We start from the raw sequence: 10564 nt of genomic DNA on the forward strand, positions 1-10564 counted from the left end.
GAAGCCTGGGAGGAACAATTCAGTATTCAAGTCTTAAAGCTGGTCCGTAGGGAAGGTATGAAGATCATCTTGACCAAGTTGGCCCCCGGATGGTAACCTTTGGGAAGTCCTAGAAGACTTCCTTAAGATAATAGGGATGTATTTCTTTGACTTAATTGGCTTGTATTGATGTCATTGAATAGTTTAATTAGCAAATATCACGTGCCTAAACAATTGATAGTGATGGGTTTATTTTAATAAAGGTGAAGGCATCATGAGTCTGCTACCACCGAATAATGTAGATATATACCACATAATATGCAAAGTTAAGAGATATATGTTTTATTTATGATGAGTTGTTATAAAATTGATAAAATCTAAAATGGATAAAATACCTGATAGATGGGGACTAGATATTGTTGAATCAACCGCTCCTCCAAAATGAACGAACTCTTTACCTTTCTAAACAATCCATATTTTTTTATTCTTCCCTTTTGAAAAAAGCCTTTGTCGGTTTTTGCTTTCTATTCGTAATAGAAGGAAGAATGACCTACTCAACCACTTATGAAATTGAAAGTCTTATCTTCAAAGTATGACACGACGTGTTTGATAGGTGTAGCTAGAGATTAGCAACGGTCGGGTCAGGGTCAAGCATGATTGCTTAGACCATGGTTGATGTTATCACTAGAGTATATTATATTATCAACTTGGGATTTGGTCTGGTTCATGTTAGGCACTATGGACCTATAAGTTGGATTGGCTTGGTTCAGTGAGGCTGGGTTAGATCAGATCTCTCCACATTGGACTACTTTGTCAAGACATTTCATTGACAGTTTGCTAGGGTCAGGGACAGCCAATTTTACCCAAATTTCATTTAACCAGTCGAACCATTTAACCCAAAGCCGGTCTGGGAGGACCCGGATCAGTCTTAGAATGGATTGTTTTGCGGATTAGCTTCTAGCTCAATTGGTCCTATCCATTTTGGAGATGAAGATTCTTCACGCAAGCCCTTGGTATAGAAAGGGAGAGCCTACCCAACCTGCTTGGAGATTAAAGGGAGTGGGCTCAATGCCCACCATCTCTCTCTCTCGCCCCCACCTATGTGTGACAACCATTGGCAGTTTCCTCCTTTCTTTGGACTATGCTTGAACATATAAAAGTGATGATAACAATTACATGTGGTTCTTACTATGTGTCACATAATATGCACATAAATAAAAATACTTTGTGTTGGGGGGAAAAATAGACCACCCCACACGTACAATTAAAGTACCCAAATCTGACAACAAGCCTGAGCTCACCATGCAGGCCAAGCCCAGAAGGCTGCCGAGCTCATCCAGGCCGAGCTCATCCAGGCCGCCGAGCTCAGAAGACTAAGGCCAGAAGGCCGAGCACAGAAGCCGCCGAGCTCATCCAGGCCGAGCTCATCCAGGCCGCCGAGCTCAGAAGACTAAGGCCAGAAGGCCGAGCACAGAAGCTGCCGAGCTCATCCAGGCCGAGCTCATCCAGGCTGCCGAGCTCAGAAGGCCGAGCTCAGAAGACCGAGCTCATGCAGGCCGAGCCGAGCTCAGAAGGCCGAGACCAGAAGGCTGCCGAGCTCAGAAGGCCGAGCTCAGCAGGCCAAGACTAGAAGGCCGAGCACAGCAGGCCGAGACCAGAAGGCTGCCGAGCTCAGAAGGCTGCCGAGCTCAGAAGGCCGAGACCAGAAGGCCGAGCTGACCTCAGAATGCCGAGCTCAGAAGGCTGCCGAGCTCAGAAGGCCGAGCACAGAAGGCCGAGCTGACCTCAGAAAACCGACCTCGTCGTCTATATGCTGCGGCCATGCCCTGCAGCAGCCTTACCGCACCATGCTTTACTTGCCGGCCACGTCACGACATATCAATCAGGGACCATACCCTTGAGGATGATAGTGTTATTTTGATGATTAACAAACAATTATCTAGAGTATGCTATAAGTTAAATTGATACTTCATTTATAAGTTCATTACTCTCAGTATATTTGTATGAATTGATATAGAGACATGTCTTTGTTCATTTGAATGAATCTAACCTTGAGATGCAGCAAAGTGTGGATTGAGTCGACCCAAAGGATGATTAGGTCGACCCCGGCACATCAAGAAATCATTTGGCACACTTCTGCAAAAATGGCACAGATGAACAGTGAGTTGGGTCGACCCAAGGAAAACATGAGTCGACCCAAACATCAAGATCCTCAAACAACTCAGAAAATGGTTCTCTGGATTTACTGAGAGGGTCGACCCAAGAAGAAGTTGAGTCGACCCAAGTGAAGGTTGGGTCGACCCAAGGACAGGTTGAGCCGACCCAAACACGGGCTGAACATAACGGCTAGTTGTGCAGAAATGCTTTTTGGACTCCCAACGGCTAGTTTCTTCAATCCAACGGTCAGAAAGGACTATTTGGAGGTTGGAGAAGTATTTAAGAGGGAGTATTCATTAGAGGAAGCAAGCTTTTGGGAAAATACATTAAGTGCATTCAAGAGAGAACCCTAGCAAGGCAAGCTTCATCCAAGTGCTTCATTCAAGAATCAAAGAAAGGGATTGAGCAGATTCAAAGAGGCATCAAGAGCTCCATCCTCCCTTGAAGAGTGAAGCATCCTTGACAAAGAAGAGCAAAGCCACTTCAAAGCGATAAATACTTTCTAACTCTTCTTTGTAGTTTATATTGTTTCATATGCTCATTTAGGAGTTTGAATCTTTTCTTTTCATTTGTTAAACACTTTGTAAAGGTTCGTTGGTAAGCCCGCAAAACCAACAAAGGTTTTTGGTGAACCCGAAAAACCAAAGTGCAAAGGTTCGTTGGTGAGCCCGCAAAACCAACAAAGGTTTTTGGTGAACCCGGAAAACCAAAGTGTAAAGGTTCGTTGGTGAGCCCGCAAAACCAACAAAGGTTTTTGGTGAACCCGGAAAACCAAAGTGTATAGGTTCGTTGGTGAGCCCGTAAAACCAACAAAGGTTTTTGGATTGTGAGCCCGGAAAACAATCCAACTGTAATCCGCGAGATTATAGTGAATTCCCAAGGGGTCGCTTGGGGAGTGGACGTAGGTGCTAAGGAGAGCACCGAACCACTATATATTGTTGTGTTTGTGTTGTGCATGTGCTTACATTTATTCTTGCATTATCTTCCATCTTTGTTCTAGTTTAACTCATTCAAATAATTTAAGAAAGCATCCACCGCACTTAATTAAGAAAACTTTTAAAACACCAAAATTTAAAAGAAACCAATTCACCCCCCCCTCTTGGCTTGTCACCTTGGGCAACAAGTGGTATCAGAGCAAGGTGCTCTAATAGTACTCATTGATCTCACAATCAAGAGTTAAAGATCATGACAACCCAAGTGGGATGTTCTATGAGTGAGGGACAATCAATTGATAGACCTCCACTATTTGATGGTATAAACTACACATTTTGGAAAGCACGCATGCGCATTTTCATTCAAGCACATGACTACGATTTATGGAGTATCATAGTCAATGGGCTACACACAAATACTAATCATGGTAAAGAAAGGGCTCAGCAAAATGCAAAAGCCATGAATATTCTATTTTGTGCATTAGATGATAGTGAATTTAATTACATATCTTCTTGCATAACTGCTAAAGACATATGGAATATGCTTGAGGTTAAATATGAAAGCACTAACATTTTTAGCAAATCAAAAATTAGCTTTGAAGAAGATGAGAGGCAAGCAGATATTGAAAACCTATGCCTTGTGGCACACAAGAACGAGGTATGTGTTGAAACACAAAGTGTCTCCTCTTCTGAATATGAAGTATATGATAAAACTGAAGATGATTTTACACTTAATGAGTTACATGATGCATTTCTTGATCTAATGAAAGAACATAAGAAACTCATTTGTAAAAATAAGAACCTGAAGAATGAAAAGAAAATCCTAGTAAATGAAAAAATGAAACTGTCTAATCATTATGAAACACTAATTAAGAAACATACTAATGAAACTAAAATCTTAATTGAGAAAAATAAAGAACTAAATCAGAAAAACCAACTTCTCACTGAAAGCTATGATAAACTTAAGAAAAATAACAAATTGCTTTCAGAAGACAATGAAAGGTTAACTAAAGAAGTTAACAAATTTAAGCCTATAGTTGAAAAATTTACTATTAGCTCTGAAAAGCTGAACTTAATGATAAATAATCAAAGAGCTGAATTTGAAAAGGATGGATTAGGATATCAATCTTGGTACACACAAAAATCCCTTAATGACATGTGTGTTAAATCCTCTACTATCTGTCCTAAAACAGATTCTAATTTATCTGATGAACCTAATAGGCAAAAACAGAAAATTGTAAGTTTATCTACTACTCATGTTAAATCTATGTTTGTTAAATTTAACAAGATGATGCAGAAATTCACTCCTTGTAATCCTAAAATTTGCAAGTCTATGGACAAAATAGCTATTAAGAAAATATGGGTTCCAAAAGGAACAATAATAGCTACCTACAAGGACCCAAAAGAGCTTGGGTTCCTAAGTTGAAAATCTGAATATTTTCTGTAAGTGTATCTAGCACTCAAGGCTCCAACCAAAAGATGTTAATTTAGACATTGGGTGCTCTAGACATATATTAAAGAATGAAACTTAAAATATACTTAAGAAAAGTAATTGAAATGAAAAGAATAATGAAATTAGTAATCCTTGCATATCATCATTCTCTTTGCCTTAGTATCCAATTAAAACATAAATTGCAGGTATTAATCATTTCTGTGATATAAGTGATACTTTTGGCATGAAAAGAAAATATATCCAAATCACTCCATCTTTCTATATTATGCTTCAGTTATTGATGGATAACTTGCTTAATCAATACTCTTAGAATAACTCTTTAAATTCTCTATATGCTTGATTGAGAGGTCTTATCCATGACATTATCTTCTATTGATCACAAACATAAGAATGTCTACTTGGTATAATTTTTTTTTAAATATATGCGTTAAGAATACCAAGATTAAAGAGTCTAGTTTTGGCATATAAAATCAACTCATACTAGTATGGACTTGATCTCAAAAGACCTTGTCATTGGTTCACTTAGATTATTCTTTGCAAGGTCAAAGTTTGCTATGTATGTCATCTAGAAAAACAAACTATAATCATTTCTAAATCTGAAAATATTGTTTTCACCTTTTAGCCTTTGAAAACTCTTCATAAGAACTTATTTGGATCTCTAGGATTGTGAACCTAGGAGATAAGCTCTCTAATTTTGTAATTATGGATGATTTCTCAAAGCTAATGTTGGTTTTATTCTTGGCACTTAAATTGAAATATTTTCTGCTTTGGCACAAACTTACAAAAGGTTTCAAATGAAAAAGGTTTGCAAACTGTGAAAATTCATGGCACAGCCTTGAAAACCAATTTGTTGATAAAATGGTATTGAATACAATTGTGCTTGCACCAAGAACACTATTGCATATAGGGGTTATAAAAATATATATAAAAAAAAAAATATAGAACCTTTGTTGTGTAAGGACAATGCTTTGTGATAGCAGTTGATTAATACTATCATCACAGCTTGTCATATTATAAGGTTTCTATTAAATCTATTTTTAAAGAAAACCCCATGTGAACTCATGAAAAACAGAGAATCAAATGTTGCATACCTTCATGTTTTTCAGTTATACATATTATGTTCTCAAGAATGAAATATATGCCAAATCTGATAAAACAAGTATTTCTTTGGATATTACTCTTTGAACAATGCATATAGAATATTCAATGAAAAGATACTAGTTGTAGAAAGATCAATTTATATTATTCTTATTAAAACTAGATCTTTTATTGAGAATATAGTTTATCACTTTGATTCTATGTAACAATCTGAATTTTGATAGAAACAATTGTTTAAGATAATTTGATTAAAACTCAACTTGTATATCTTATTGATAATTATCTTAAGCAAATAGAATCAAAGCTAAATTAATTCTGAAAATAAAAAAAAAATTGATTTGACCTTGATGAATCCTTCTATTACCTCACATGCTTGTCCTTGAACCATTTTACTTAATGAAGTTATCTCTTTAGTTCAAGTGACTTGTGCTTGCTTATATTTAGACAATCTCTTGAGTGAAGTGACTTAATATTCAATTATTGTCATATCTTATGTTGAGTCATCTAGTTAAGAAATATGTTGTATGAATGTTTTTGTATCCTAGAGAACCTAATGAATTGCCTTCAAGAAAAGAAAAAGATTTTGCTAATGATACAGGATTTGTGAGCAAGAAATTTCAACTTGAAGGACACCTCGATGAAAGATACAATAAACATTCTCTTGGAAACAAAAAAAAGAGAGGAAGATTTTCTTCAGCCAAGGGTGTAAAGAATCTAAAAGGTATTTGGCTTGAAGAATGCTAAATGCACGGGTAATCTAAACTCTTCTCTTGTGAGTTAGTTGAGCAAAATCAATAGTCTGAAATTATATGGTAGCATGATTAAACCCTTAATTGCTGATCATCTTGATATCATGCTTCATTCTCATGCTAGTGATGATTGTTTCATGGTGTGATTAAATTGAAGTTTACTTTTTCCTATATAATGCATAACCATGAAATACACAAGTTTATGCCTCAAATCTCTAATTCAAAATAACTTGTGATAAGCTATGAATCATTGGACATAATGAAAATGCTGTTTGCATGATATACATGCATATGCAGCATATAAGATTATTTCTTTATTCTGCTCTTTCATGTAAATTACTTGAGAATAACAAAAAGAGAGAGAGATAAAGAAAAGAGAATGGATATTATTCAAGAGAAGTAAAATCTAAGTAAAGACAAATACTTCAATCTTAAGAAAAAGCAAAACAAGCATAATACATTCGGCACAATTGTGAGACTAATATGAACATTCCTTTGGAAGAGATAAAATCCGTAATTAATTACAGAAAAAAAGTTTGAAGTGAACATTTTAAACCTTCTATATTGCTCATCATAGGGATGGTGTCAATGGGAAGGCTAGTGGTAGTACCCGACACTATTTGACCCAACTATTCGGTGTAGGGCATATTAGGGACGGCACAAGAGGGAGGCTAGTGGTAGTACCTCGTGCCCCTTCCAACTCCACCGGATAGGGAGCAAATAGAGTATAGAGCATAGAAAAGTAATACCAAAAGAAATGAAGATTAGAATGTTCACTAAATGGTTAAAGGAAGAAATTCAAAAATAAGGAAATGAATGACAAGATAAATGAAAGTATATAAAAAGCTTGTGAAAAGCCAAATGAAGTTTCGATCACTTGAAAACACACCTTAAGGATAAAATCAGTGTAGAATTATATATAAATAGGGAGAGTTTATTTGAAAAGAATAAATTTTGATCTTTGACATGCTTGCTCTTAATGTTTTAATACATGATGTTATGACTTAATGCATATTATGTTTTGCATGTGACATGATATTTTGAATTATGTGTCTTCAATATTCAAATAACAAAGATCTTTCCTAAATATAACTGGTAATGCTTCAGGCCTATAAAATTTGATTGAAACATGGTATTACCAACAACAACATCATTCTGTTTTAATGAATATATTTTGAAAAATAAAAGAAAAGCATAATTTGAATTTGCAAATTAGGCAAAATGAATTGATTCTGATTTATCTTTTATCTTGCCTAACATTAGAACATCATGTCCTCCAATTTGTACCAAAATTCAATATGAATTACAAAGATTCTGGATGTGCTCTAATGTTCTTGAAATATGTATTTTCAATCGTAATGATTTAAGATGATCTACAATGAGAAGATACATATCTCAAATTACAACTTTGAAAGCCTCCTTGAGAATCTTTATGAAATTCAGAATCTGATTTTATATAAAAGCTTAAACTCAATATGAATTTCTAGATAAAATTACAGCTTAAGAAAAATAGAATAATTCTGATACCTTGATTGCTTGCCCCGATACGCATCTGAAACATATCATTTCTTATCTTCAAAGTGTACTAATATTGGTCTGAATGATGTGTCTTTTGATGATCTTGATTGCAAACAAATATTTTTAATATATGATTTTATTTTGATGTTGAAAAGATTTATTGTGCTTCATATATACATTGGTGAAAAACCTTGATTAAGAAATTGAGTTCTATAAATACATATACTTCAATGATCATCTATATATTTTTTTTCTCTCCTACATTGTTAAAGACTTTCATCAAAATATATATGTATATATATTATTAAAAGAGTGAATGATCTCAAGTCTAGAAATATTTCAGCTCACTCAAATGATTCTTAAAAGAAAGAAAATGTAAATGCTTTTGAAAGAATTTGAGCTTCAAATGAATCATTTTCTGATTAATATTTCAGTACATTTTCTCAAAGATTAAGAGGAAGCATAACTTGTTCTTAAAAGATTAAAAAGAGTGATTGCTATAAATTTTGAATAATTCTAGATCACTCTACATTCTTGATATCATAAAGGTTCAGTTTTATTCACGTTTATCATTAAAATCTGAAATTCAACTAAAGATAAGAGAAAGAATACTAAATGTAAAGTGGTATTAAACTTTGTGCTTCATTGAATATCTTTTGAAAGTTGGATTTTTATCTGTACTTAATTGGTAAATCACTTGTTTTGAAAACTAAGTGAAAAGGATTCCATTTGTCTTAGTATTGGAAATTTACTTTGGAATCTACTAATGAGCTCTTATTGGCTTGCACTTTAGTGTTTCAATCATGAGCCAATTCATTTTAATTGATTTTGATGCTATGATCTTTAAAGGAGTAAAAGAAAGTCTTTAAGAGAGCTTTCAAAGAACTTTCAAAGCCCTGAATTTTATGTATCCTACATTGCATAAATTAATATTTTGGTATCTATGCTCCAATACTTTTATATCATGAAAGAACTTTGAAGTCATTAAGAATTAAGGATTCAACATAATCTTATGTTTTTCGAGTATATAAGTTTTGATCTTTATCTGCTCTTATACTATACTCTAAAAATTAATTAGATTGCTCTCATGTTGCTATATACTTAATATATTAAAAAAAAAGGGTATTGAAGTTTCATTCGTGCTTTCTTTGAATATTATTCTTGATACTCCTTGAAATAACTTGAAAAAGATTCCATCTACACTTGATTTCAAAACTATCTTTGGAATCTACATTTAGAGATCACTTCTGGCTTATATCCTAAATATCTCATTCCTAAAGCCAAACACATAGAAATAAGATATGATTTTATTAGGGATCATGTGCAAAATGGAAACATATGTATTGAGCATATATGCACTGAAAAACCATTAGCCGACATATTCACAAAATCCTTGAGTGAAGATAGATTCTGCACGCTAAGGAGAGAATTAGGTATATGTGATCCTTTTTATTGAAGAAATATAAAAGGGAGCAAGTAGTCTCATGATACATTCCTCCAATTTCTAAAAATCCATGAAACATGAGTCAAACTTGTTATCTATAGATTCCTTACTCATGTATCATTGTCCCAGAAAGAATTTATAAGGATTGGAAGCAAGAAAAATTTTTAGAAGCAAAAAGGAAGAGAAAAGAAAAATTCTGCACTTGGGTCAACCCAACCCAGAATAGGGTCGACCCAACGTTGAGTCGACCCAAGAAGTTTCTTGAGTCGACCCAATGTCGGGATCCCACTGTTAAAAGGGGGACCCGTGAGCTATCTAGGGCACTGTTTACCCTTTGTCCTCTTCCGAAAACCTTATTTTCCACTTTCAAATCTTCTCCAATCATCTCCAAACAGTAGATTACTTCAAGATCTTGGAGAAATGGGACCCGAGAGAGCCGTAGCCAAGCGATCCGAGAGAGTCTCACGATCTTGTTTAGAGACTAGGATATGTATCTAGTTCTCATATGTATTTGGTGGTTATCATGCATCTTTAAATCTTGATTGAGGAACATTGTACTTATCTTTATTTTGGGCATTAATGTATGAAAATGTTCCTATTGTGATCAATGAAGTCTGAAGTTTGTTCTTAATTGCATCTTTTCCTATATATATGTTTTTGATGATAACAAAAAGGGGGAGAAGAGAAGGAAAGAGTATATAAAGGAGAAGAGAAGAAAGAGTATATAAAGGGGGAGAAGAAAAGATAGAATATTCACTTTAAGAAAAGAAAGAGTATTTCATTTGAGAAGTTAAGAAAGAGTATTAATTTTGGGAGAAGTAAAGATAGTGTTTAAAGAAAGAGTATTAACTTTGTGAGAAAGAGTGAGTAAAGAAGTTATGTAAAGAAAAGAGAAATAAATGGGCAAACAAATTGAAAATCATATAAGAAAGCTTATACATCTAAGGGGGAGCAATTTGCAACAATGAAATTGACTAAATCAAAATTTCCGTCAAAGTTCAGAATTTGGCACATATAAATTCAGAATTTGGCACGCACCTCTCGCACCCCGATACATAACCTGAAACTCAGAGTTTATCTCAAATTTTTGAAGTTTCATTGTTAATGAATTATAAATGAAAGGGGGAGCCATTCAAAAAGTCAAATTGGCAACTTTTGAATGATATAGGGGGAGATTTCACAAGTATATATGAAAAGCTGAAATTCAGCAATTTAATCCCTTTTATAAACTGAT

The sequence above is a fragment of the Phoenix dactylifera genome, unplaced genomic scaffold, assembly GCF_009389715.1.
Source record: "Phoenix dactylifera cultivar Barhee BC4 unplaced genomic scaffold, palm_55x_up_171113_PBpolish2nd_filt_p 000628F, whole genome shotgun sequence".
NCBI classification, from domain to species: domain Eukaryota; kingdom Viridiplantae; phylum Streptophyta; class Magnoliopsida; order Arecales; family Arecaceae; genus Phoenix; species Phoenix dactylifera.